This window comes from Callithrix jacchus, chromosome 1, assembly GCF_049354715.1.
Source record: "Callithrix jacchus isolate 240 chromosome 1, calJac240_pri, whole genome shotgun sequence".
Classification (NCBI taxonomy): domain Eukaryota; kingdom Metazoa; phylum Chordata; class Mammalia; order Primates; family Cebidae; genus Callithrix; species Callithrix jacchus.
Window position 1 is genome coordinate 186,897,094 of NC_133502.1, and position 27,999 is coordinate 186,925,092.

General features: G+C 50.9%; 1 pseudogene; it reads left to right on the forward strand.

Annotated features, from left to right (window-relative positions):
* The first annotated feature begins 4,784 nt into the window (after window positions 1–4,784).
* On the forward strand, window positions 4,785–27,831 carry LOC100895795 (transient receptor potential cation channel subfamily V member 1-like; annotated as a pseudogene).
* Window positions 27,832–27,999: the final 168 nt, after the last annotated feature.

A 27,999-nucleotide genomic window follows, 5' to 3' on the forward strand; every position in this document is an offset into this window, starting at 1 on the left:
CACCACATTCTTGAGGAAGCTCCTGAGGAGGGGTATAGTGTCACGGACACAGGACAGTCCAACTCAAGAGTCCACAGTCACAACATCAAGTGTTTTGGCAGAGTAAGGACCTTATCCACTGGCTATGGAAATGTGCACTGTTACAACTGCTTTTGAAAATTGTGGGCATCATATGGTAAATGTAAAGAAACCAAGTGCCCACCAACAGACACAGACAAAAGCATTGTGACATGTTTATTGTATAGAGAGTAATGCAACGAAGATAATATACTCACTTGTTAACCACAAGCAGAAACATGGGTGAATCTCACAAATAATGTCGAGCAGAAGAACTGAGACAAAAACGATTGTAGCAAGCTGTAGGATTCAGTTTACAGAAAACCACTAGTTACATTAAATTTTATATTTTTGGACATGCATGCACAGTTCGTAAAGCTTCAGAAAAGCAAGCGATTACAGTAAGTTCTGAGTGATGTGGTCTGCGAACATGATGCGCTCAGGGAAGAATTCCTTGCTTTTCTTGGTCGAAGTTACATTGTTTCCTGTCATTAGCCTTAGCGCCAAAGCTGTTCACTCCCTGTCATTAGTTAAACTACAAAGAGAATGAAATGGTTTGAGAAAGCTGGATAGTTTCAGTCTAAACTGTGGAATACATTTGATATAAATGAAACCAACAAAAGTTTATTAACTTACATTGTAAGTGTCTTAATATAGCCACTCAGGACCATTCTGACTTCAGTTCATTTCTCCTCATTTTATGTTTCTCCAAAGCATTCATTATCTAATATGAAAGAACTTCAAAAGCTGTATAGAAAGATGGAATGGAAACATAAAAACAAAAAATATATATAAATTTCATTTTTCATTTTTTTTTTATGAGACGGAGTTTCACTGTCGTTGCCCAGACTGGAGTGCAATGGCATGATCTCGGCTCACTGCAACCTCCGACTCCTGGGTTCAAGCAATTCTCCTGCCTCAGCCTCTTGAGTAACTGGGACTACAGGCGCGCACCACCATGCCCAGCTAATTTTTGTATTTTTAGTAGAGATGGGGTTTCACCTTGTTGACCAGGATGGTCTCGATCTCTTGACCTCGTGATCCACCCGCCTCGGCCTCCCAAAGTGCTGGGATTATAGGCGTGAGCCACCGCGCCTGGCCCTAAACTTCATTTTTCAACATAAGCTTCATCAAGGTCAAAACACATTTGAAATTAATGATGCCAGCCACTTACTCCATCCTTAAGAACTGGAAATTTAACCATGTCAATGCAGTCTTTTTTACATTCTTAAATTAAGACAAATGAATGTCTTGTATAGATTTTTTTTTCATGATTAAGAAACAAAAAGAAATCAGAAGGAGCCAAATAAGGACTCTAAGGTGGGCGCCTAATGATTTCTCATTGAAATTCTTGCAAAATTTCTCTTGTTTGATGAGAGGAATGAGTGGGAGCATTCTCAGGAAGGAGAAGGACTCTCTGGTGAATATTTCTTGGGAGATTTTCTGTGAAATATTGGCTAACTTTCTCGAAACACTCTTATAATAGGTAGGTGTTATTGTTCTTTGCCTCTCTAGAAAGTTAAAAAGCAAAATGCCTTGCACATCCCAAAATGTTCTCATGACTTTCGCTCTTGACTGGTCTGATTTGCTTTGATTGGCCTTCTTCCACCTCTCAGTAGCTATTTCATTGATTGTATTTTGTCTTTAGGGTCATACTGGTAAAGCCAGGTTTCATCTGCCGGAACAGTTCTTCAAGAAACACTTCAGGATCTTGATCCTACTTGTTTACAGTTTCCACTGAAGCTCTGGTCTTGTCTGCAGCTGATCTGGGTGCAAGGGTTTGGATGCCCATCAAAGGGAAGGTTGGCTCAACTTAAATTTTTCGATCAAAATTTTGTAATCTGAATCAGTTCAGATGTCTGTGTTGTTGGCTAGCATTTCTGCCATTAATCTTCAGTCCTCTTCAATTAGGGCACTAATAAGATAAATTTTTTCTCATAAATGGATGTGCGTGGGCTTCCACTGTGGACTTCATCTTCAGCATGGCCTTGTTCTTACTTAAAACAAAATTCTGACTTCAGACAGTCCATTTATTCTCATTTTACTTTTTCAAAACCATTCATTACCCAACATAAGAGAACTTCCATAACTTTTGGTAAAGCATCAGTGATTTCATTTTTCTTCCACCCAATCATCAACAGAAATTACTGATTTCCCTGGGTCATTGCTATCATAATCTTTTCCCAAAGCATCAATAATTTTACTATTCTTCCTCTGAGGCATCAAAATAAATTATGTTTTGCTATTTTAGCAGAATTTCTGTTGCTCTGATAAGGGCTGTTTCTAAATTGATATCCTTGTAGATCTTGTTCAGATATGTTATAGCAAATTAATATGAGTTTATTTTGGTGCAGAAATGAAATCCACGCATAGCTCTTTCATAATATGCATTTTCCATGAACTTTGTGAAGTCTCTCCCTATATTCTATGTCAAGGATGTGTTGTTGCTACTGGAATGTGTGCTCTCTGAAAGCAAGTGAGCTCTTGTATGTGATCTGGCACTTACACAGGTTCATCACAGGTTTCTGTTGTGGAACTTGAAAGAATTACGAATATAAAGTCAAATGATCCATTCAAAAAGACAGTGGGGGCTGCGCACAGTGGCTCAGACCTGGAATCCCAGCACTTTGGATTCACCTGAGGTCAGTTCAAGACCTGCCTGGTCAACATAGTGAAACACTGTTTCTACTAAAAATACAAAAATTAGCCAGGTGTGGTAGTGCATGCCTCTAGTCCCAGCTACTTGAGCAGGGAGGGGATGTTGAGAAAGGAGAATTGCTTGAACCCAGGAGGCAGAGGCTGCATTGGGCTGAGATCATGCCATTAATTGCACTCCAGCCTGGGTGACCGCAAAACTGTCTGAAAAAAATAAATAAATAAAAATAAAACAAAACAAAAAAAGAAAATGGGGGAATAAAAATGTCTCATATGCATTAAAAAGTAACACTGCGTTTCAGGAATGCCAATTCAGAGCACAGTGTAGCCTATTCAACAACTGTCACTCTTACAACCTAGTACATAAACACTTATATCTGTTCACTTTTTTGGGTCTTCATTTTTCTTGTAAGAGCGCCCATCAATATGTGAATGAAATATCAATGCTTTTCTTTTTTTTAATATAACTTTTCTTTGTAAGAGACAGGGTCTCATTCTGCTGCTTGGGCGGGAGTGCAGTGGCAATATCATTGGCGGCCCTGATTGCTGGGGCCATGAGAGTGTGAGCCAGCCTCTGGGGCATCTGCTTGCTTGCTGGGTGGTAGAACCGGGGGAGCAGTGCCCTGGCTGAAAGCAATGCACATGGGAGCAGTCAGGATGCAAGCTGATGGTAGCTGCAAGCTGCTTGGCTTGCGTAGTAGTTCCCTGGCCCACGAGACGAACCCCAGCTCCTATCCCAGAAGTACACAGTAGATGCTCCATGAACTCTTGGGCCGGGAACATGTGGGACAGTCATGGGATGGGAAAGAATGGGAGAGTGTGTGACTGCAGCACCGGGGACTGAACCAAGGGCTTTCGGTACCCTGAGGTCTTGGCCCTCTCCTATGGAGTTGGGGAGATGGGAGGAACCACCTGTTGCATGGCCATCCCTACCTGGCAGGCATTTGGCAGCCCATTTAAATCCTCCTGAAATGATTTCTGGTCAGGGCGTGGTGGCTCATGACTGTAATTCCACTTTGGGAGGATAAAGCGGGCAGATCACGAGGTCAAGAGATCACGATCATTCTGGCCGACATGGTGAATACCCATCTCTACTAAAAACACAAAAATTAGCTGGTCGTGGTGGCACAGGCCTGTAGTCCCAGCTACTCAGGCTAAGGCAGGAGAATCGATTGAACTTGGGAAGTGGAAGTTGCCACTGCACTCCAGCCTGGCGACAGAGCAAGATTTTGTCTCCAAAAAAAAAAAAAAGAAAAAAATTCTGAAAGGACACTGCAGCAGAAGCAGCAGTGGCAGGAACAGCAGGCATGGCCACAGAGCCATCACAGAAGAGACAAGGGTGTGGCTGCAGCAGCAGCCTGCGAGAGGGAGCCGGAGCTGCTTTTAACAGGAAGTGACCTAATTCCCCAGTACTCCCCTTTGCAGGCCAGCCCTTTTGCACTCCTAAGTCTCCTTCCAGGTCTTCCTGCCCAGCCCAGCTCCAGCCCCTCCATGTATCGGGCCCAAGTCATGGGCTGTCCTGGGATCACTTCTCTCTGCTCTCAGCTATCAGCTGTGCCTAGTCCTGTGGGGCTCCAGCAAAGGTACCTTCAGGGGAGAGAGGGAGAGAGGAGGCCTTCCAGAAAGACACAAGGAGGCCATGAGGAATGTGGGTCTCCATGTACCCTTGGGCCCTTTGGGAGTGGCTAGGGGAATCCAGGCCCACATCTCCATAATCTGAGACCACTCTAGGGTGGAGTCTGCATTCTCACTTGGAAGATCTCTGACAGAGTGGGTACGAGCTGCTCAGCCAGAAGACCCTCATGCCCAATTCCCACACCCTGCCCCTTGCCCCTCAGTCTCAGGCTCCCCCTCCCTGAGCCTGCAGGGCCCCACCTCAGGCCCACCTCAAGTTTGGCCACAGCTAGGCCAGAAAGCAGAAGCCGGCACAGTGAGGGGTGCTGGAAATAACTTCTCTGGCCACCACCCCTTGCTTCTGGCTTGAAGTGGGAGAGAAGAAAGCTGATCTTCCTCCTTTCCACCATCCAAGGCTTGTGAGAGATGAGGGATGCCCCAGCCTTCGTGGAGCACCCATGGAGGGAGAGAAGCAGCCTGTGCTGTCTGCACTGGTACAGGCAGGCTCGGTGGCGTAAGCCTGTAGGCCTAGCACTTTGGCAAGTTAAGCAGGAAGGATCCCTTGAGCCCAGGAGTTCAAGACCAGCCTGGGCAACACAGCAAAAGTCCATCCCTACAGACATACATACCTGCATACATACAAAAAGAGGGAGGAGAGTTGGGCTGGAAAGTGGGACAGTGAGCGGGGTGGCCCTGTAGGTTGCAAACTCACTGGGGTCTTCATGGCTCTGGGTTTTTACCCAGATTTTGTGGTGGTCCTCAAGTGATGGAGTCTCAGCTACCCCTTCTGTAAAATGAGGAGAAGAGTGAGGTTTGGAAGGCAAAGTCACCATGGAGGACTCAGAGGAGATTTCCCAGGCTGGTTCTTGAAGGTGGCATAGTTGGATTTTGGGAGCCTGGGATATGCCCACACAGGACAGCAGGCCCAGCAGTGAAAGCACATAGAATAGCCTGGAAAATGTTCTGGATGGAGACTGGGGGTGTTGCGGGAATAACTAAGCTGTTAGGGTTCTGCAGAGCCTCAAATCAAAAATCAGATTTCACAGAAGGAAATGCCCCATCCCATCTGGGAGGTAGAGCTGAGTCTGCAGCTCCCCAGCCTCTATCCCCTCTAGTTCTGGGAGGCCCCACTCTTTCCCTGGCCACATACACAGCAGCAGGTTTGGGAGCTGGAGTCTTCCTGAAGCCCCAGTGGCTGAATGATCTCCAACCCTGTCTCTCAGATGACCTAGCCCTTTGAAAAAGCCCATTTCCTTCTTGAAGCCTCAGCATCACAACTTTGGTGCTCCCTGTCTGCCAGCAGGATTAGAGAAATAATAATAAATACAATTGCTATAATTTTTCCAGTGGTGACTCAACACCAGCCCTATGGAGAGAAATCATGAATGTAATCCCGATGTATTACTCCCCTATGTAGTGCCAGGAACAGAGTGGGGCCACAACCCTATCACTGAATCCTCAGAGCCCTCCAGTTGGAATGTGAGAGTAGGGACTACTGACCCCACTTGGTAACAAAGAAATGGCTGATCAGAGAGAGAAGGCAATTTTGCCACGGACGCACAGCTGGTGGCTGAATGTGGATAGAGAACATGGGCTGTTGTCTGCCATTCCCAGTTCAGCCTGGCTGGGGCTATGGGAGGGAGATGTTGATCATTATCCTGTGACCAGCCATGCAGTGGAAGAGTGTCTGAGCTGGAGTTATTTATGGGGCATGTCTAGACTATGCATATTACAGGACCAGCGCCTGGGAAGGCTTGGGGGCTCTGAGGTTAAGGCAGGAGAAGTGTCTATTCATGTCCTTTGCCCACTTTTTAATGCAATTATTAGTATTTATCTTGTAAATTTAAATTCCTTATGGATCCTGGATATTATGTCTTTGTTCCCTTTTCTCCACAACCTCACCAGCATTTAATTTTTGACTCTTTAATTATAGCCATTCTGACTGGTATAAGATGAAATCTCATTGTGGTTTTGATGTTCATTTGTCTAATGATCAGTGATGTTGAGCTTTGCTTCACATGCTTGAGGCCCGCAGACATCCAGGGGCTTAACTGTCTCTGTGTGATGCTGTGCCTCAGTGGTCACATTCCTGAGGGGGCATTCTGTGACTTTTCTCTCATTTCACCGAAGCCTTACAATGGCTTCCATCATCCCCACTGTACAGATGAGGAAACCCATGCTAAAGACAGATGTCATTTGCCCAGGCCCTCACGGTAAGTAGAAGTCACTACTTAATGGTACAAATGCTCCCTAGTAAGATGCAAATACACAATTATGAACGGATGCAATCCTTTTTAAAAGGAGAGATTTGTTGACACCAAATACCAGCAGGGAAGAGAAACACACAGGTTCCATTTTCACTTTCGCACAGAAGGGGGCACATGTGGTTTCACTTAGGAAGTTGAGAACGTGAGAAACGGAGTGTTTAAACGTGTTACTCACAATGCAGAGTACTAACCGCTACGGAGAATCACGGCCTTAAACGCATCATTCAAAACCAGGAAAACAACCGCTAGCAGAGGCGCCAAGCAGCACAGAGCTTCCAAAACAATTCAGAAAAGTGCACACACCGCAGAAGCATTCCAGGGTCGGCAGCACACAGGTGGAAAAACATACAGTTAAGATTATGGAAGGAAACGCTGAGAATTAAGATGGACGGGTGTTTAATGTCTCATGTGAAAACACGGCGCCTACAAAAGACACTTCCAGAACAAGCGACTTAGGAGACACAACCAGGTGCGCGGAGATCCAGCAAGCAACTCGAACGAAAAGGAAGGGTTGTAACATTCACATTCATTTCAAAGTGTCTTCCTTTTTTTTTTTTTTTTTTTAATAGAGATGGGGTGTCACCATCTTGGCCAGGCTGGTCTCTAACTCCTGACCTCACCTGATCCATGAATCTCGGCCTCCCAAAGTGCTGGAATTACAGGTGTGAGCCACCGCACCCGGTCCCTTTGATTTTTTCTCTTGAGATGGAGTCTCGCTCTGTTACTCAGACTGGAGTGCAGTGGTATGTTCTCAGCTCACTGCAATCTCTGCCTCTCAGGTTCAAGCCATTTTCCTGCCTCAGCCTCCTGAGTAGCTAGGATTACAGGTGTACACCACCGCGTCCGGCTAATTTTTGCATTTTTGGTAGAAATGGGGTTTCACCATGTTGGCCAGGCTGGTCTCGAACTCCTGACCTCGTGATCCACCCACCTCAACCTCCCAAAGTGCTGGGATTACAGGTGTGAGCCACTGCGCCCAGCCAGAGGAGTAGCTTTTATGTCATTTTTCCCCCTTTTAGTTTGCCTTGGGGTTACCTGTGTCCTTGACAAGCTCCGAAGGACTGAAGGCTGAGCAGAGACCAGGGTATGAGACGGGGTCGTTTTCTGGCCTGCAGTTAGCTGTCCCAGGACTCTGTCACTGCCAGCACTGAGAAGACCCTCAGGCTCTATGATCGCAGGAGTATCTTTGAAGCCATGGCTCAGAACAACTGCCAGGAGCTGGAGAGCCTGCTGCTGTTCCTGCAGAAGAGAAGTACCTCACCGACAGCGAGTTCAAAGGTGGCCCCGGCATGGGCTCTGGGGAGGTCCCCAGCCCCAGCCGGCCTGACCCGCCCTCTCTCTGTCTTTCAGACCCAGAGACGGGGAAGACCTGTCTGCTGAAGGCCATGCTCTACCTTCACAGTGCGCAGAATGACAACATCCCCCTGCTCCTGGAGACCGAGAGGCAGACGGACAGCCTGAAGGAGTTCGTCGATGCCAGCTACACCGACAGCTACTACAGGGGTGAGGAGGGCAGTGGGCTGGGCACAGCTCAGTCTGGCACACAGGGAGCCAGGAGGGCATGGCTGTGCCTGGGCCTGCTGGCTCCCCTGGGTTCCTTACTCCGTGTCCCAGCCACTGCATTGGTGACTCCGAATCCTAGGGGGTCCCTGCCTCCCCCATCTAATGTCTCCTCCCTTGGCCCTGGGAAGTCCCTGCCTCCCCCACTAACTGGAAGGTCCCTGTCCCTGGAAGTCACAGCCTCTGGCCTTTCTCTCTGTGACTGTTCCTTGCCCTGGGGGCAACCTTGACTCCTCTGGCTTCCAACTGGTATCTCGTGTTCCTAGGGGTCTCCTGCCTCAGGGCCTCACTGGGCCCCTTGGGGGATCCTGGCCTGGCCTGGCCTACTGCAGTGGGGGATCCTCCAGGCACTTTCTGCCCAGATCCTCCAGCAGCAGCTGCTGCCCACCCAGAGCCCTTCTCAGCACCTGCCCAGGCAGCCCCGAGGGACTGCGATCACAAGCCCACCATGCTCATCCTCCGCAGGCCAGACGGCACTGCACATCACCGTCGAGAGGCAGAACATGGCACTGGTGACCCTCCTGGTGGAGAACGGGGCAGACATCCAGGCTGGAGCCAACGGGGACTTCTTCAGGAAAACCGAAGGGTGGCCGGGATTCTTCTTCGGTAGGGAAACTCTGTGGCCGACCCTGCCTTTTTGGCTTTTGCTAGGGGGAGGTTTGGGCAGAGACAGAGGGAGTCCTGGCGGGTGGCTCGGGGATAGCTAGATCTCCCTCCTGAGGCCCACCTGGGCCTGCATTCGTGCAGGTGAGCTGTCCCTGTCCCTGGCCACCTGCACCAACCATCTGGGCATCATGAAGTTCCTGCTGCAGAACTCCTGGCAGCCGGCTGACATTGGCGCCCGGGACTCAGTGGGCAACACTGTGCTGCACGCCCTGGTGGAGGTGGCTGACAACACGGCCGACAACACCAAGTTTGTGACGAGCATGTACAACGAGCTTCTCATGGGGCCCAGCTGCACCCCATGCTGAAGTTGGAGGAGCTCACCAACAAGAAGGGGATGATGCCACTAGCTTTGGCTGCTGGGACAGGCAAGATCGGGGTAGGAGGGGTCCAGCCCAGGCTGCTGCGATTCGGGGACGCTGGCATGGGAGGGGACTGTGGGCTCGCTGCGGAGGCTGGCATCACTCTCTGTGCATACGGGACTCTGATTCTGTCCCACCAGCCTGCAGGACTGTTAGAATAAGTCCGAGAAATTGGGAGCCTCGGGTAGAACCCTGCATGGCTGATGTGACTATTTTGGATTTCCAGCTCTGAGTATCAGCAGCAAGACATGGTGGGGCAGGGTGATGAGCGATGGAGGTGGGACAGAACAAAAGCTGTTGTGGTGGGTGCTGTGACTCACGCGTGTAATCCCAGCACTCTGGGAGGCCAAGGCGGGCGGATCACCTGAGGTCAGGAGTTCGAGACCAGTCTGACCAACCTGGTGAAACCCCGTCTCTACTAAAAATACAAAAATTAGCCAGGTGGTGACAGATGCCTGTAATACCAGCTACTCAGGAGGCTGAGGCAGGAGATTCGCTTGAACCCAAGAACCAGTGGTTGCAGTGAGCTCAGATTGCGCCACTACACTCCAGTCTGGGTGACAGAGCAAGACTCTGTTTCAAAAAGAAAAAAGAAAAAGAAAAAGCTGTTGGTGTTTTTCCATGACAAGCAGGAACTGCTTTAGGTGACAACGCTGGTCTCCAGCTTCTGGCCTCCACTGATCCTCCCACCTCAGCCTCCCAAGTATCTGGGATTACAGGCAGAAGCCACTCCACCTGGCTCTCATTTCTTGCATTCTCTTTATTTCTTTCTGGCTTGAGGTTTTTGAGAACGAAACACCATGTCCTTCATGGTGAGATGGTAGAGCTGAGGCTGTGGTGAGGCGATACCGGGCCTGCTGTAGTGCAGGTGGCATCTGAGGCAATGGCTGGTTGATTTTTTATTTTTATTTTTTAAGACGGAGTTTCGCTCTTGTTGCCCAGGCTGGAGTGCAATGGCGCAATCTTGGCTCACTGCAGCCTCCACTTCCCAGGTTCAAGCGATTCTCCTGCCTCAACCTCCCAAGTAGCTGGGATTACAGGTGCCCACCACCACGCCTGCCTAATTTTTTGTATTTTTAGTAGGGACAGGGTTTCACCATGTTGGCCAGGCTGTTCTCAAACTCCTGGCCTCAGGTGATCTGCCCACCTCAGCCTCCCAAAGTTCTGGGATGACAGGCAGGAGCCACCGTGCCCGGCCTGCTGGTTGATCTTAATGGTGGTCAGGAAGGGGGTGGGGACTTGCCTGGGGCTTGGGTGGGGCCACCAGCTGGGCTGGGAAGCAGAGCCGTTGTTGGGGTGCTGTCTAGGGCTGGGCCCCGGCTGGCCTCTGATGGGCTCCTGATCCCCAGGAGCAGGTCTTGACCTATATTCTCCAGAGGGAGATGCAGGAGCCCGAGTGCAGGCACCTGTCCAGGAAGTTCAGAGTGGGCCTATGGGCCTGTGCACTGCTCGCTCTACAACCTGTCCTGCACTGACACGTGTGAGAACTCGGTGCTGGAGGTGATCGCCTGTAGCAGCAGTGAGACCCCTGTGGACGGTCGGGCAAGCCAAGGAGGGCCGCTTGGCCTCTGCACCCCAGCCCGATCCCAGCCCCATCCCAGCCCAATCTCAGCCCCATCCCAGCCCAATCTCAGACCCAGCCCCAGTCCCAGCACAATCCCAGCCCCATCCCAGCCCCATCCCAGCCCAATCTCAGCCCCAGCCCCAGTCCCAGCCCAATCCCAGCCCCGTCCCAGCCCTAGCCCCAGCCCCAACCCCTGCTCCAGCTCCAGCTGGCATCTCATGAGTGAAAACTACTGCCTGGGCCCAGGCCCTGCAGCCTCAGATCCCCATTCACGCCCACTGAGTTTTCCCTAAGCAGAGCAAGCACACACGATGATCATCCCATCAAAATGGAAATGTTGTGGAGGTACCCACACAAAACGGACCCGCCTTTGATACTACATCAGAATGCGTAGTTTCATTTTGCTCACATAAATGGGATCAGGCTATACAGAATATACAACTTTTTTTTTTTTCACTTCATGGTGGGGCTTGTAGATTTTTTTGGGGGCGGGGGGGACAAGGCTTTGCTCTCGTCACCCAGGCTGGAGTGTATTGGCGCCATCTTGGCTCACTGCAACCTCCACCTCCCGGGTTCAAGTGATTCTCCTGCCTCAACCTCCCAAGTAGCTGGGATTATAGGTGCCTGTCACCATGCTGGGCTAATTTTGCTTTTTTAGTAGAGATGGGGTTTCACCATGTTGGTCAGGCTGGTCTCAAACTCCTGACCTCAAATGATCTGTCCACCTTGGCCTCCCAAAGTGCTGGGATTACAGATATGAGCTACTGTGCCCAGCCGAACTTATTTTATCTTATTTTTTGAGATGGAGTCTCACTCTGTCACCCACGCTGGAGTGCAATGGCGTGATCTTGGCTCACTGCAACCTCTGCCTCCCGGGTTCAAGCAATTCTCCCACCTCAACCTCCTGAGTAGCTGGGATTACAGGCACCCACCACCATGCCTGGCTAATTTTTATATTTTTGTAGAGATTATTTTCTCCATGTTGGCTCGGCTGGTCTCGAACTGCAGACCTCAGGTGATCCCCCCGCCTCGGCCTCCCAAAGTGCTGGGATTACAGGTGTGGGCCACTGTTCCCAGCCTATTTGAACTTTATGAAAATCTCTGAATATGAGACATTTGCCCTGAAGCATATTTGTAATGATGGCGTCTGGCATTGTGTCCTCCCCCTGCAGGAGGGCCTCCTAGTTCCCTGCCGCCCTGCCGGACCCAGGCTGGAAATGTGAGAAGTGAGGACCCAAAGGCTCTCTCCTGCCTGCCCTCAGCCCCCATGCCAGGCTCCACCTGAGCCAACTACTTCCCATTACGGAGGGCTCTCGGGAGTGAGTTACGTGGGCACAGTCTGCTGGGCAGTGCTGTGGGCCCTTCAGTGAGCACTTAGAGCTTGTCACTTTCACCCCATTCCCTGCGCCTTTGGGGACACTGAGGCCAAGAGGCCAGGTCCCTCCATGAGCTGCAGCAGTGCTGGGACCAGCCCCGGGCTCTGGCGGCTGCTGGCTCAGACCTCTGGTGAGCCTCAGCTGTCCTGTGGGCCGAGGGCGGTCCTGCCTGGACTGTGTGGGTAACGTAACTGTGGGGAGCACCACAGGCTGGCATGGGTGTGCCAGGCTGCTCCTGCTGCGGGAGGGAACCTCACTTCTCTCTGCTCCCTCTAGAATCGCCACGACATGCTCTTGGTGGAGCTGCTGAACTGACTGCTGCAGGACAAGTGGAACAGATTCGTCAAGTGCATCTTCTACTTCAGCTTCTTCATCTACCGTCTCTACATGATCGTCTTCACCATGGCCGCCTACTACAGGCCGGTGGTCGGCTTGGTGCGGCCAGAGGCTCAGCCTCGTGGGCAGGGCTGCAGGTGGTGGGGAAGGGGCGTGGACATTCCGGGCAGACCTCCCTGACCCCAGGCCCAGGCTCTGCCCTGGACTCCTTCCCGGCTTGCTGGAACAATGGAGGGATCACCTGTGCCCATTTCCCTGCCTCAGGCTGCACTGGGGACCTGCCCCTTCCCTGTTCTCAGTCCCTCTCCTTTAACCTAAGGTTCTGGGGGCTGAGTATGTGGTCACTCAGGTCCCTGATTTCAGAATAGGTGTGCTTGATTAGAAAGCATGCTGGGGCCCGGTGTGGTAGCTCTCACCTGTAATCCCAACACTTTGGGAGCCTGAGGCGGGGGGATCACCTGAGGTCAGGAGTTCGAGACCAGCCTGGCCAACATGGAGAATCCCTATTTTTACTAAATATACAAAAATTAGCCAGGCGTGGTGGCTCATGCCTGTAATCCCAGCTACTCTGGAGGCTGAAGCAGGAGAATCACTTGAACCAGGAGGCAGAGGTTGTGGTGAGCTGAGATTTCACTGTGACACTCCAGTCTTGGAAACAAGAACGAAATTCCCTCTCAAAAAAAAAAAAAAAAAAAAAAAGAAAAGAAAAAAAGAGAAAGCATGCAGGAATTAGGGCTTGGGACATGGCTCACCCCTGGCCTGGGGGTCTGCAGGGATGTGGCTGGTGTAAGCCCAGGGCCCACCATCGTCCTGCTTGCCTGCCCTCTTTTATTCACTCACTTGCTCATTATTCATTCCCTGGATTTAGACTTTTGAGCACTTCCATGCCAGGCCCTGGGCCATCCATCAAATCAGCCTAAGGCCAGACTTTTGCCTCTGCCAAGAGCCGAGAATTCCTGGAACTCCTGGACTGCTCCTTCACATGCCGTACCCAGGCACTTAATTTGCTGCCTTTGTTTCCAGGGCACTTTGCAGATGTACTTTATTAAAATAATTTTTTTTTTGAGACAGAGTCTCGCTCAGTCCCCTAGGCTGGAGATCAGTGGTATGATCTTGGCTCACTGTAACCCCTGCTTCCCAGGTTCAAGTGATTCTTGGGCCTCAGCCTCCTGAGTAGCTGGGATTATAGGCACCTGCCTCCACACCCAGCTAATTTTTGTATTTTTAGTAGAGACATGGTTTCACCATGTTGTCTTGGCTGGTCTTGAACTCATGACCTCAAATGATCCACCTGCCTCGGTCTCCCAAAGTGCTGAGATTACAGGTGTGAGCCACCATGCCCAGCAGCAAATTTGCTTTAAAAACTCAACTTCATAATTGCATGAAATCCTATTTCTATCCACCTGTTAAGGCCACATAATGACTTCCTTTTAAGAGAAACATGCTAATAAGGCAAGCTAGTGAACTAGCGCTTATGAAATCTGGATGGTGACCCACTCCAGGAAATAGCAACTGAAACACAAGGGTGACACCTATGCAGGTGTGCAGACGATCCCTCCCTCCACGATCAGTGGGCATTCCTGACACTTGTGGGAGACCAGGAGCTGGCCATGGGTTGGGGGGCAGCTGGATGCGTATGGCGTGTGGTCTGTGAGAATGCCTCCACCTGTCCATCACCCTGCTGTTCATCACCCTGCTCCCAGCCAGGAGGAGCTCCAGGCCTGCCGGGACACTGTTTGGAAGGCAGCACAGCATTGTAAGATGCTCTGCTTGGCACATAGAGGCTGCCACTTTGGGGAATCAGGCCCACAGTGGGGCCTCCTGGCAGGTGCTCCCCTAATAACACGCTGTCTCTGTGTGTCCTTCCCCTGATGGAGGCTGCGCCTTCTGGGCAGGAGCTATGTCTGCATCCCAGGGCTTGGTACGTGGTCAGTGTTTGTTGAATGAATGAATGATTTCATGGAGTGACCAACTTCCCTGCATCTCACAGCCTCCCTTTAAGATGGAAAACACTGAAGACTATTTGTGAGTTACTGGAGAGATTCTGTGTGTGTTAGGAGGAGTCTATTTCTTTTTCCGAGGGGTAAGTCTTCCTTCCCACGTTATGAGTTTCCATTATCACCAAGACAAGAGCAGCCCTGACCACTCACTCACTTTTTTATTCATCAGACACCTAATGGCCCTGCTTGGGGAGCTCAGAGATGCTGAGCCGAAGATGAGAGCCCTTCAGGCAGTCACGGGTGGGAGGGTGCTCAGGGCGTCTCCACAGGCCCAAGGCAGGCAAGCTTGAAAACAGACACTCCAGCCTCTCCACAGAATGTAATGTTTAATTACAGAGGCAGAGTGGAGGCCTCTTAAGTGAGGATCATGACTGGTAGTTATTTAAGCAATCGAACCAGTCTGTGAAAGCTCTGGGCAATGAAGGAACTCTCCATGCATACTGGAATTGCTTTTGCTTTTTTTTCTGTCACCCAGGCTGGAGTGTAGTGGCGTGATGTCAGCTCGCCACAATCTCCGCCTCTTGGGTTCAAGTGATTCTCCTACCCCAGCCTCCCTAGTACCTGGGATTACAGGCACCTGCCACCACCCACGGCTAATTTTTTTGTATTTTTAGTAGAGACAGGGTTTCACCATGTTGGCCCAGGTGGTCTTCAACTCCTGACCTCAAGGGATCCACCCACCTCAGCCTCCCAAAACGCTGAATTACAGGTGTGAGCCACTGTGTAGGTAAGGAATTGTTTTATTTTTAACTGGAAATTCAAACATGTGGAATCCTTTGCCATTTTTTTTTTGTAATGCAGGATTAATCTTTTCTTTGAATGTGGGACCCACTGTTTCAGATTTTTCATCGCCTTTCTTGCAAACACCATATTTATATCATCTAAGATTTCTGGTTTCAGCTTCTTTAAAGAAGAGTGAAAACTTAGATGCATAAAAAATGTCTGAATGTAGAATTTGAGATGATCGTGGTTGTTTTTTTTTTTTTGGCTCCAGAAACCCTTGTAGTATTTTAATTTTAATTTTTATGAGATAGGGTCCTGCTCTGTCACCCAGGCTAGAGTGCAGTGGCACAATCATGGCTCGCTGCAACCTCTGTCCCCCGGGCTCAAGTGATCCTCCCACCTCAGCCTCTGGAGTAGCTGGAACTACAGGCAGGCGCCACCACGCCAGGCTCCATTGTGATTTTTATCCCCCAATGTTTTTGGTGTAAGCTATACCCATTTTTTTTTAAGTCCCTCATCTTTATGGGATTGTTCTGTCATTGAACTTTGCCTTCACAAAGCCACCTTTCTTTTCACACTCACAGTTCACGTTACAATAAAGCACAATGCCACTGTAGGTAGTAAGTGTGGCGGGATTGGCAAGAGCGGGGTTGAACTGTGGGAGGGAGTGGAGTGTGGGGATGTCCTGGACAGGACTCCTGGCTGACAGTGGGAGCTTCTTACAAGAATTTTTATTTTAACGCTTACTTAAAACTAAGAAAAAAGTATGCTTGGGGGGTGAAAAAATTAAAAAAAAAGTGGCTCATGCTTGTAATCCCAGCTACTTAGGAGGCTGAGGCCAGGAGTTTGAGACCAGCCTGGGCAATGTAATGAGACTCTGATCTCTTTTTAAAAAATTAGGAAAAGGCCAGGCATGGTGGCTCATGCCTGTAATCCAAGCACTTTGGAGGCCAAGGCGGGCGGATCACCTGAGGTTGGGAGTTCAAGACCAGCCTGACCAACATGGTGAAATCCTGTCTTTAAAAAAAAAAAAAATTAGGAGAAGGCCAGGTGTGGTGGTTCACACCTGTAATCCCAGCACTTTGGGAGGTTGAGGCAGGCGGATCGTGAGGTCAAGAGATCGAGACCATCCTGGCCAACATGGTGAAATCCTGTCTCTCCTAAAAATACAAAAATTGGCCGGGTGTGGTGGTACGCAAGTGTAGTTCCAGCTACTCAGGAGGCTGAGGCAGGAGAATTGCTTGAACTTGAGGTGAAGGTTGCAGTGAGCCAAGATCACGTCACTGCACTTCAGCCTGGCGACAGAGCAAGACTGTCTCAAAAAATAAATAAATAAAAGAAAAAAGAAAACAAATTCGGAAAAAAGCACCAATTAGAAAGAATAAAAAAAATTGCCCAATTCGGTACACAACTGATAACATTTTGATGATTTTCCTTCCTGTCTGCACTTCTGGGTATATTTGTAAATCCACTGTGTATTTTTTGTTTTTGACACAGAGTCTCACTCTGTCACCAGGCTGGAGTGTAGTGGTGTAATCTCAGCTCACTGCAACCTCCGTGTCCTGGGTTCAAGCGATTCTCCTGCCTCAGCCTCCTAAGTGTCTGGGATTATAGGCGCCCATCACCACATCTGGCTAATGTTTTGTATTTTTAGTAGAGACAGGATTTTACCGAGTTACCCTGGATGAAGGTCTCGAACTGCTGTCCTTGTGATCCACCCTCCTCAACCTCCCAAAGTGCTGGGATTACAGGCGTCAGCCAACGTGCCCAGCTCCACTGTGTACTTTTAGCAATCAGTACTGATGGGGTCACCTAGTGTTACCCCATAGGCCTGATCCATGCCGTCCTACCCTTTCTGCAATCTGCTTTCACATGCTTCACCACCCCATCATGGCGCCATTTAGGAAGTTTCTGACTGCTGGCCGTCTAGCCACATCAAGCATTGCTGGGGACCTTCCTCTGTCTGTTTACCTGCAGATTCAGTACTTCCTGCAGAGGCGGCTGTCACTGAAGACCTTGTTTGTGGACAGCTACAGTGAGATGCTTTTGTAAGTGACACTTGCACTCATTTCCAGTCCAGTCCCAGGTGACAGCAGTTGGTTATCACGTGAGCTCTCATTTACCCTGGGCCTGGCGCATAGTGGGACCTCAGTGAACATGTTGAAGGAATGGCAGAAGGCACTCCATGGATCTTTGTGGGCCGGGTGGGGTGACTCATGCCTGTAATCCCAGCACCTTGGGAGGCCAAGGCCAGGGGGCGGGGGTGTCTCATGAGGTCAAGAGATGGAGACTATCCTGGCCAACATGGTGAAAAATACAAAATGTCTCTACTAAAAATACAAAAATTAGCTGGGTGTGGTGGCACATACCTGGAGTCCCAGCTACTCTCCAGGTGGAGGCAGGAGAATTGATTGAATCCAGGAGGCGGAGGTTGAAGTGAGCTGAGATTGCGTCATGGCACCCCCACCTGGCAACAGAGCAAGACTCTGTCTCAAAAAAAAAAAAAAAGATACTTGTGGGATGAACGAATCCTGAGGGCCACTCTGTGCTAGGTGCCAGGGATGGATGAACTGTGCTGTGAATTACAATCCAAGTGAGAATACCCTTGCTCACCTTTCTGCTCATTGTCCATTCACGAGGTTGGCCCTGGAATACTGGATGAAACAGACATGGTCCCTGCCTTCAGGGAGTTTCCTGTCTTTAATGGGGTGGGGCTTCCTTGACCTTGGCACTGTTGCTATTTCGGACTGCATAATGCTTAGTGTGGTGGGGGGGGGGCTGCCCTGTGCCTTCTAGAATATTTGGCAGCATCACTGGCCTCTACTCACAGATGCCTGGAGCTCTTCCCTGTCCCCCAGTCTTGACAATGAAGAACCTCTCCAGATGTGGCCAAAGGCCCCTCACTTGTTTGAGGGGTGGTGCCAGAATCGCTCCTGGTTGAGAACCACTGCTTTAGGAGGGGACAAATGAGTGAAAGCACCGTTACAGAACAGTGTGGATGGTGCAGTGGCTCACACCTGTCATCCCAGCACTTTGGGAGGCCTAGGCGAGCTGATCACTTGAGGTCAGGAGTTCAAGACAAGCCTGGCCAACATGGTGAAACCCCATCTCTACTAAAAATACAAAAATTAGCTGGGCTTGGTGGTGGGTACCTGTAGTCCCAGCTACTCAGGAGGCTGAGGTGGGAGAATCACTTGAACCTGGGAGGCAGAGTTTGCAGTGAGCCCAGGTTGGGTCACTGCACTCCAGCCTGGGTGACAGAGCGAGACTGTCGGAAAAAAGAGAGAGAATGCCTGGGCTGAAGGAATCAGGACAGCCTATCCCTAGCCCCTGTAGTCTGGGCCTCTGAGCAGCCTGTGGCCTTTTGTTCTGGGGGCGCCTGGCCTCCCAGTTTCCTGTGATGGAGCTTTCTGCCCCTCCCCTCCAGCTTTGTGCAGTCCCTACTCATGCTGGCAACCGTGGTGCTGTACTTCAGCCACCGCAAGGAGTACGTGGCTTCCATGGTGTTCTCGCTGGCCCTGGGCTGGACCAACGTGCTGTACTACACCCGCGGCTTCCAGCAGATGGGTATCTACGCCGTCATGATAGAGAAGGTGGGTGCCCTCTGCCCCAGGGGGTCTCTTCAGACCTGGCTTACCTTGTGGGCATGGGAGATGCTGTCTCATGAGCTCCACCCATCCACTCTGTCTTGCCCAGGAAGGGGCTGGCTTAGCTCCCAGCCCATTTTCCAAGAATCAAGCAATCTGGCCTTGACCTGGCTGTGTGTGTTGGGTATCCTGAAACCTGACCCCTCTGCATACCAGACCTCCATCTCCCGACCAGAACAAAGGCTATGCGGGAAGAGTGGATGCTCCCTCAAGACCCCCAAGCTGAGAAACAGCAAACCAAACCCTCCTGGCGTTCTCAAGATGCACCCCCAGGCTGACAGGCCCGGCCCTCCCCTCAGCTCCTCCTGTGCCTGGACTCGGCTCGGATGAGCCCGCTCTCTCCTGCAGATGATCCTGAGACCTGTGCCATTTCATGTTCATCTACATCATCTTCTTGTTCGGGTTTTCCACGGGTAATGGGCTTGGTCAGGTCTGCGGGGAGGTTGCAGTTCCTGCTTGCCTGGGCCTCCTGAAGACTCTGCCAGGAGCTGAGTGAGGAGGGTAGGCAGGTGCATGTCTGTGGTGACAGAGAGGGTGGGCAGAGGACACACTGAAATGAGCCGTAGAACTTGGACAAGTGATTCATAAAATATTTTAAGCAGGCCGGGCACGGTGGCTCAAGCCTGTAATCCCAGCACTTTGAAAGGCCAAGGCAGGTGGATCACAAGGTAAGGAGTTTGAGACCAGTCTGACCCACATGGCAAAACCCTGTCTCTACTAAAAGTACAAAAATTAGCTGGGCGGGGTGGCGCATGCCTGTAATCCCAGCTAGTCAGGAGGCTGAGGCAGGAGAATCTCTTGAACCCGGGAGGTAGAAGTTGCAGTGAGCTGAGATCACAGCCTGGGTAATAGAGTGAGACTCCATCTCCAAAAAAAAAAAAAGTTGTGAGTAATTTCCCAGGCCAGAAGGGTGCTCGCCTGTTGTGTAACATTTTGGCTCAGTTGTTTTTTTCAACTTTTAATTTCGACATTATTTCAGACTTCCAGAAAAGTTGCAAGAATAGAACCAATACCTTCTCTGTACTTCTCACCCAGATTCCCCCAAATTATCACATTTATGTTATCACTTTCTCCAGCCCTGCACATGCGTGTGCACCCACACACACACGTATGCCACACGTGAAAAAGACTCAGAGTAAGTTGCAGATATGATCAGCCCTTTACCACGAAACACTTCAGTGTGTATTTCCCAAAAGAAATGACTTATTTTACATAACCACAGCTGAAGGATCACGGGCAGGAGGGTCACATTGATTCACGCTGTTATTGAACCCACAGCCTTTGTTCCAATTTCATCAATTGTCCTACGAAGGTCTTTAGCAGAAAATGAGAATCCTGGATCATGCATTCCGTTCCATTGTTATGCTTCTTTAGTCTCCTTTGATAATTAATTGACTAATTAATTCATTATTTTTCGAGACAGAGTCTCATGCTGTTGCCCAGGCTGGAGTGCAGTGGCGCCATCTCAGCTTATATTCAGGCAATTCTCATGCCTCAGCCTCCGGAGTAGCTGTGATTACAGGTGCTACCATCCCTGGCTGATTTTTTTTGTATTTTTAGTAGAGATGGGGTTTCACCACGTTGGTCTAAGGCTCCTGACCTCAAGTGATCTGCCCGCCTCGGCTCCCAAAGTGCTGGGATGATAGGTGTGAGGCACCGCGCCCGGCCTTAGTCTCCTTTATGTGGGGCAGTTCCTGGGGCTTCCCTGGTCATTTGTGGCCTTAGAGTCTGTAATGAGTAGAGGCCAGTGGTTCTGCACAGTGTTTCTCAACCTGGGTGTGTCTGACGGTTTCCTCATGATTACAGCCAGGCGTGTGCTTTCAGCCAGAGTATCAAGAAGCGCTGTGTCTTCAGTACTTTTTTTTTTCCGTGATCCGCCTGCCTCGGCCTCCCAAAGCGCTGGGGTTACTGGCGTGAGCCACCGTGCCCGGCCCTTCAGTACATGTTATTGGGAGTCACATGACATCTGTCTCACCTCTGGAGACGTTAGCTTTGATGACTTGGTGTTGTAGTTCGGCCAGACTTTTCCACTGTAAAGCTACTATATTTACCTGTGTAATGGATACTTTTCAGGGAGACGCTGGGAGGCTGCGCGAACGGCCAGGCTTCACCCAGGAGTCAGCATCCACTGACAAGTCTTACCTGACTCACTTCATCCCATCACGGGACCAAATGATGACTTTGTTTTTTTTTTTGAGGTGGAGTCTAGGCCTGTCACCTAGGCTGGAGTGAAGCGATCTCAGTTCACTGCACTCTGCCTCCTGGGTTCTGGCAATTCTCCTGCCTTGCCTCCTGAGTAGCTGGGATTACAGGTGTGAGCTACCCAAAGGGCTGGGGTGACAGGCCACTGCACAGCCTCCACATCATTTTTTGAGCACTTGAGTCTGCTGTGATGCTCATCCAAGTCCCAGAGTTACATGGTTCACAGGGCGCACCTTCCCTGTCCCCACCCTGCAGTTTGCATTAGAATCTCTGGCTGGGAGGGATGGGCAGCTGGATCTGAGGGCCCTGCATTTCAGTAGGTACAGAAGGGACTGACTGGGTCAGTGGGGGTTAATGGATACTGGTACATAGAACTGCCGCGGAAGCTCTCAGGCTCTGCGCCCCACTTCCCAAAGAAACATGCACAATGTCCGAAGAGGCCAGTCTGCTCTGAGCTCCTCAGTGCTCAGAGTTGCATAATGGACCTCTAAGGGATGCAGGCAGACAGGGTGAGACGGACAAAGCAGGTGTGGAGCCAGAGCTGACAGGTATGGTTAAGCAGGTTGTGCACTGCACAGAGGTGGTGGCTATATGCACATTGCACATATAGATTTATATATGTATATATGTATTTTTCTAATAGATGATGATAAAGTTCATAAAACAGTATATTGTAAAAAAATTTTTGATGGTTTTAGAGAAGTGCCTTAAAAATAACTTCTCACAAAGGTGCCACATGGCTGAGCAGGAGGGTGTATGTTGGGGACTTGGGGTATTGGCTTCTATGCAGCAGCAACCCACCCTCCCCATGCCTTGTAGCGGTGGTGACGCTGATTGAAGACGGGAAGAATAACTCTGCCAAATGAGTCCACATCGCACAGGTGGCGGGGGTCTGGCTGCAGGCCCCCCGATAACTCCTACAACAGCCTGTACTCCACGTGCCTGGAGCTGTTCAAGTTCACCATCGGCATGGGCAACCTGGAGTTTACCGAGAACTAGGACTTCAAGGCTGTGTTCATCCTCCTGCTGCTGGCATATGTCATCCTCACCTACATCCTCATGCTCAACATGCTGATCGCCCTCATGGCATGAGACCGTCAACAAGATCTCGCAGGAGAGCAAGAACATCTGGAAGCTGCAGGTCGGGGGGGGGGATGGTGGGGGCGGGTGAGAAGCCAGGAGGGCGAGGGTGCTCTGTCCACTGCCTTACATAGCTGGGCACGTGAGCCCTGCAGGAAGCCCGACCAGGCCAGAGGATGCAGCCTCAGCACCTCCCTCTGTGAACTCCCAGCAAGCTCCCCTGGCCAGCATCTGCTCAGGGCAGATTAGCTCAGCTGGTGTTTCTAGACCACATGCTTGGCTGTGGCCTGGGTGGTCCTGGAGGGAAGGAGGAAGAGGGCTCAGCCCACAGGGTGTCTGCCTCAAAGGAGCCTGGTGTAAGGAGGGCACCAGAGGCCAGACAGGGGAGCAGCTAGCATGGGGCAGGGCTGCCAGCTACCTTTCTGAGCCCTGTCGCCAACATCTGCATTCCCCAACTACTAATAAGAAGTTTCGTTCTTATTAAGAAGCACTTTCTCTGTTGTAGGGACTGTACTGTCTGTCCTACCTGAGCTCATTTAATCCTCACAACAGCTCTGGGAAATGGATTCTATTACTGTTCCTTTTTTTTTCCCCCCTGAGACAGAGTTTTGCTCTTGTCGCCCAGGCTGGAGTGCATTGGTGAGACCTCGGCTCACTGCAACCTCCGCCTCTTGGGTTCAAGCGATTCTCCTGCCTCAGTCTTCCTAGTAGGTGGGATTGCAGGTGCCCGCCACCACGCCCAGCTAATTTTTGTATTTTTAGTAGAGACAGGGTTTCACTACATTGGCCAAGCTGGTCTCGAACTCCCGCCCTCAGGTGATCCATCTGCCTTGGCCTCCCAAAGTGCTGGGATTACAGGTGTGAGCCACTGCGCCGGGCCATACTGTTCCATTTTCGAGTGAAGGCACTGAGGCATAGGTGTAGCAAAGCTGGGTATCTGTGCACAAGGCCACATAGCCAGTAAGTGACAGAGCCAGGACCCAGCCCAGGCGGTCTCAGCCGGGGCCCTGCTGTCAGCCCCTTGTGAGCTCCTCAGGGTGGGGTCGGGGGCATTCCGTTTCATGCCTTGGGCTGCCCTGCGTAGGCCCAGCAGGCACCGGTAGCAGCTGGGCAAGTCTGGGCTGGCCAGGCTGGGCTCCCGGCATAGAGCATGTCCCCGCCAGGGTCCGGAAACAAGGCCAGCATGGAGGGCACTGAATACCGGCCCAAAGGCATCTGGAGCTGAGAGAGCCCCTGGGGAGATGAGTCCTGGCAGCCATGGGGCCCTGGGATGCAGCCTCTGCCCCTCAGGCCTCTGCCCTTGCTGTCCCCCTGCAGAGAGCCATCACCATCCTGGACACAGAGAAGAGCTTCCTGAAGTGCATGAGGAAGGCCTTCTGCTCCGGCAAGCTGCTGCAGGTGGGGTACATACCTGATGGCCAGGACAACTACAGATGGTGCTTCAGGTAACGCCAGGCTTCACCCCAGTCGGAGCTTGGGAGCTTCGGGGCTCCCCATGGGCACAGAGGCTGCCTTGGGGCCTGCTGGGCCCGTCATGAACACGGTGCTCTCCCAAGGCCAGCTGTAGGGATGAGGCCCGTCCAGAGCTCAGCTGTGGGTGTGCACGGGACCCATCTGAGATCTCAGCTGGTGGGGCCCAGACACAAAATTCCAGAAAATTCCAGGTGCCCAAAGGGGTCGTCTAGTGAGCAGTGTCAGAGCCTGCCATCCAATATTTAAAGTCCGTGGGCCTCCAGGGATGGTCAGAGATCACATCTTTGGGGATAGTGTCCAAAAATCAAGTCCTCTCTGCCCTCCCTACCCACTGTGTCCTGATGTGTGTGCTTCTTGGGCTGGGCCTGTGGGCAGGGCGCTCAGACCAGGAAGCTGTCCCAGCTCTCAGGCTTCCCTGACCCCTCGCCCTGCAGGGTGGACAAGGTGAACTGGACCACCTGGAACACCAACGTGGGCATCATCAACGAAGACCCGGGCAACTGTGAGGGTGTCAAGGGCATGCTGAGCTTCTCCCTGCGATCAAGCAGAGGTGAGGTGGGTGGGGCCGGTGCTTGGCGCCTCCTCGGCTGGTGGCCCAACATTGGCAGGGGGAACCTTGCAGGCCCTTGCCGGGCTCCTCACCCCCCAGGACCTGGGCACTGAGCAGCCCCTGATGTCAGCCATGTGCACGTTGTCCCGGGCTGACGTGAGTGCCTCACACATGCTGATGCAGCTGACGGCACGCTGGGCCCATGTAAGCAGCTGGGCCAGCACCTCCGGCCCACACACCTATCCTCAGCACCCCGGGGGATGCAGCCAGCCCTACCCTGCCTCCTTGTGTGGGTCGCCCTGCCTCCTTGGCCCGGATCCTCACCCTGCATGTGTGCATGCCACGTCAGAGCTCTGTGGGGCTGTGCAGACATGCAGGGTGAGGATGTGTCACTCATGAATACATCCGGGCAGGTAGAGAAGAGGGGAGGGAGAGAGAGGAAAGGGGATGCTTTCAGTAGAAAAACCCCAGGGAGGCCAGGTGTGGTGGCTCATGCCTGTCATCCCAGCACTTTGGGAGGCGGAGGCGGGTGGATCCCCTGAGGCCTGTAGTTCGAGACCAGCCAACATGGTGAAACCCCATCACTACTAAAAAAATTCAAAAATTAGCCAGGCATGGTGGGGGGCACCTGTAATCCCAGCTACTTGAGAGGGTGAGGCAAAAGAATTGCTTGAACCCGGGAGGCGGAGGTTGCAGTGAGATGAGATCAAGTCATTGCACTCCAGCCTGGGCAACAGAATGAGACTCTGTCTCAAAAAAAAAAGAAAAAAATAGAAAAACTCCGAGGAAAATTACTACCAGAAAGAAAACTGTTTAACAGTTACTGGTAAACATTTAATAGAAAACATTAAAAATGTCTAATTGACATTTAAAATGTTTTACTTAAAAGTGAAGCAGGCCTAGTTTATAGTGGACACATTTTGAGTTATAATGACAACCCTGCACACTTTGTTTTGAATTACTTTGTATTTAATTGTAAAAAATTGTGGTAAAATACGTATAATTTTAAGTGTACAATTCAGTGGCATTAAGCGTATTCACATTATTGTACAACTATCACCACTTTCCAGAACTCTTTTTTTTAGATGAAGTCTCACCCTGTCACCTAGGCTGGGGTACAGTGGCATGATCTGAGCTCACTGCAACCTCTGCCTCCCAGGTTCAGACAATTCTCCTGCCTCAGCTTCTGGAGTAGCTGGGATTAGAAGCGCCTGCCACCACACCTGGCTGATTTTTGTATTTTTTTTAGTAGAGACAGGCTTTCACCATGTTGCCCAGGCTGGTCTTGAACTCCTGACCTCAGGTAATCCACCCACCTTGGTCACCCAAAGGGCTGGGATTATAGGTGTGAGCCACCATGCCTGGCCTTTAAAAATTTTTAATTTTTAAAAATCTTTAGCTGCTAAGTTTGTGTTATTTTTTTTTAATTTTTATTTTGAGACAGAGTCTGTCTCTGTTGCCCAGGCTGGAGTGCAGTGGCATGATCTTGGCTCACAGCAACCTCCGCCTCCCAGGTTCAAGCGATTCTCCTGCCTCAGCCTCCTGAGTAGCTGGGACTATAGGTGCACGCCTCCAGGTCTGGCTAATTTTTGTATTTGTAGTAGAGACGGGGGTTTCACCATGTTGGCCAGGCTGGTCTCGATCTCCTGACCTCGTGATCCACCCGCCTCAGCCTCCACAGTGCTGGGATTCCAGGCGTAAGCCACCGCACGGCAGGTTTGTGTTGTCGCAGGAGAGGCAATTGTTTCTGCTGCCTAATGTCCTATCCCTGAAAAACATCTGCTGCCTGTAGGTTGCCTCGTTCTGTGATTGCTGACAGCAGGATGGCTAGCACAGTACTAGATACTCCATTATAGCTGGAAGGGAAAATCCGTTTTATCAAAGGCTCATTTTTAGAAAATTGCTGGAGGCCCATCGGTTTTGCCACAGGCCTTCTGCAGTCATGTGATTTCCCTGAGTTCAGTCGGAAGTTCTCCCCGCGTCACTCCACCATGCTTATTGATGAGTTCTTGGTCAGCTGTTAACTGGTCTGACTTTGTCAGCGAGCTCCCGAAAGGCAGCTTTGCGTGTGATTTGAGCGGCTCTTCAGCGTCACTCTTGCGGATCTTTGACGGATTCGCTGTTTTACTTTGCAGAATTTGCATCATGTTTGCATGACGCTGTTGACAGTTTACAACATTGCACAGACATTGTGATATTTATAAACACATCGACCCAGTGACAGGGATGGACGTGTGAATTGGGACAGAGATGGGGGATGGTTGGAGATTGCCTGACTTCACATTTATAATTTCTTTTCTTTTTCTTTCTTTCTTTTTTTTTTGTTTGAGACAGAGTTTTGCTCTTGTCGCCCAGGCTGGAGTGCAATGGTGCCATCTCGGCTCACTGAAACCTCTGCCTCCCGGGTTTAAGTGATTCTCCTGCCGCGGCCTCCTGAGTAGCTGGGATTACAAGCATAGGCCACCACACCCAGCTAATTTTATACTTTCAGTAGAGATGGGGTTTCTCCAGGTTGGTCAGGCTGGTCTTGAACTCCTGACCTCAGGTGATCCGCCCACCTCAGCCTCCCAAAGAGCTGGGATTACAGGCATGAGCCACTGTGCCCGGCTGTTTTTCTTTTCTTTCTTTCTATTTTTTTTTTTTTTTTTTTTTTTTTGATATGGAGTCTTGTTCTGTTGCCCAGGCTGGAGTGCGGCAGACCTGGACCCAGAATCCAGCTTCCTTGGTAGTGCTCATCACCCAGAGCTGCCCTGGTGTTGAGCCACTTATGGGGCAGGCCTCAGAGTTGTTCTTTGGAGATCTCCTCTCCCTCCCACTTGGGCAGGGAGGAAATGGAGGCCAAGAGGGGCAGGCGATGGGCTCTCTTGAGTCCGCAAACAAGTCAAGCTGGGGTAGAGGAAAAGAATTGAAGGATTGAAGGAGCCACCAGAGTGCATGAGGCTCTCTGAGCAGTTGCGGGAAGAGGACATGGCATGATCCAGCTGCCGCAGGGAGCACTCGCATGCCTGGGCCTCCTTTTATCCCAGGATTTGTGAGGCCAAGAGGCAAGTGTTTTGCTGCATCCAAGGTAGTAATCGTGTTTACCCTTCAGTTTCAGGCAGACACTGGAAGAACTGTGCCCTGGTTCCCCTTTTAAGAGAGGCAAGGGCCCGAGACAGGCACTGCTCAGCCCGAGGAGGTTCATCTGCAACAGTTTTCAGGGTCCCTTAAGCCAGAGGATGCTGAGGTCTTCAAGAATCCCATCACTTCTGGGGGGAAGTGAGGACCTCACACAGAAAGCGCCGTAAACACTGGGCCCCCAACCGCCTCAGGGGGCTGCTAGGGGAATTCCAGTGCTCGATCAGCAGCATGGCCTGGTCCGGGCCTGCTCAGCATGTTCCCAAGTCTGCACTGGACAAGTGTGGGAAGCATTGTTGGAAGCACAAGGAGTGAGGTCCATCCAACCGCCACTTTCCCCAAGTGAACCTCCGAACAGGCTTTCGAGTTCTTACTCACTTTATTCAACAGTGTGGACTGTCAGTCTCTCTGGGACATGTTACGCCCTTGTTTTCTTTTATTTTTTTTCTGAGACAGAGTTTCACTCTTGTCTCCCAGGCTGAAGTGCAGTGGCGCAATCTCAGCTCACTACAACCTCTATCTCTGGGTTCAGGTGATTCTCCTGCCTCAGCCTCCCAAGTAGCTGGCACTACAAGCATGCACCACGAAGCCCAGCTAATTTTTGTATTTTTGGTAGAAATGGGGTTTCACCATGTTGGCCAGGCTGGTCTGGAACTCCTGGCCTCAGGAGACCTGCCTGCCTCGGCCTCCCAAAGTGCTGGGATTACAGGCATGCGCCACTGCACCCAGCCTTCTTTGATTTTATATTACTAG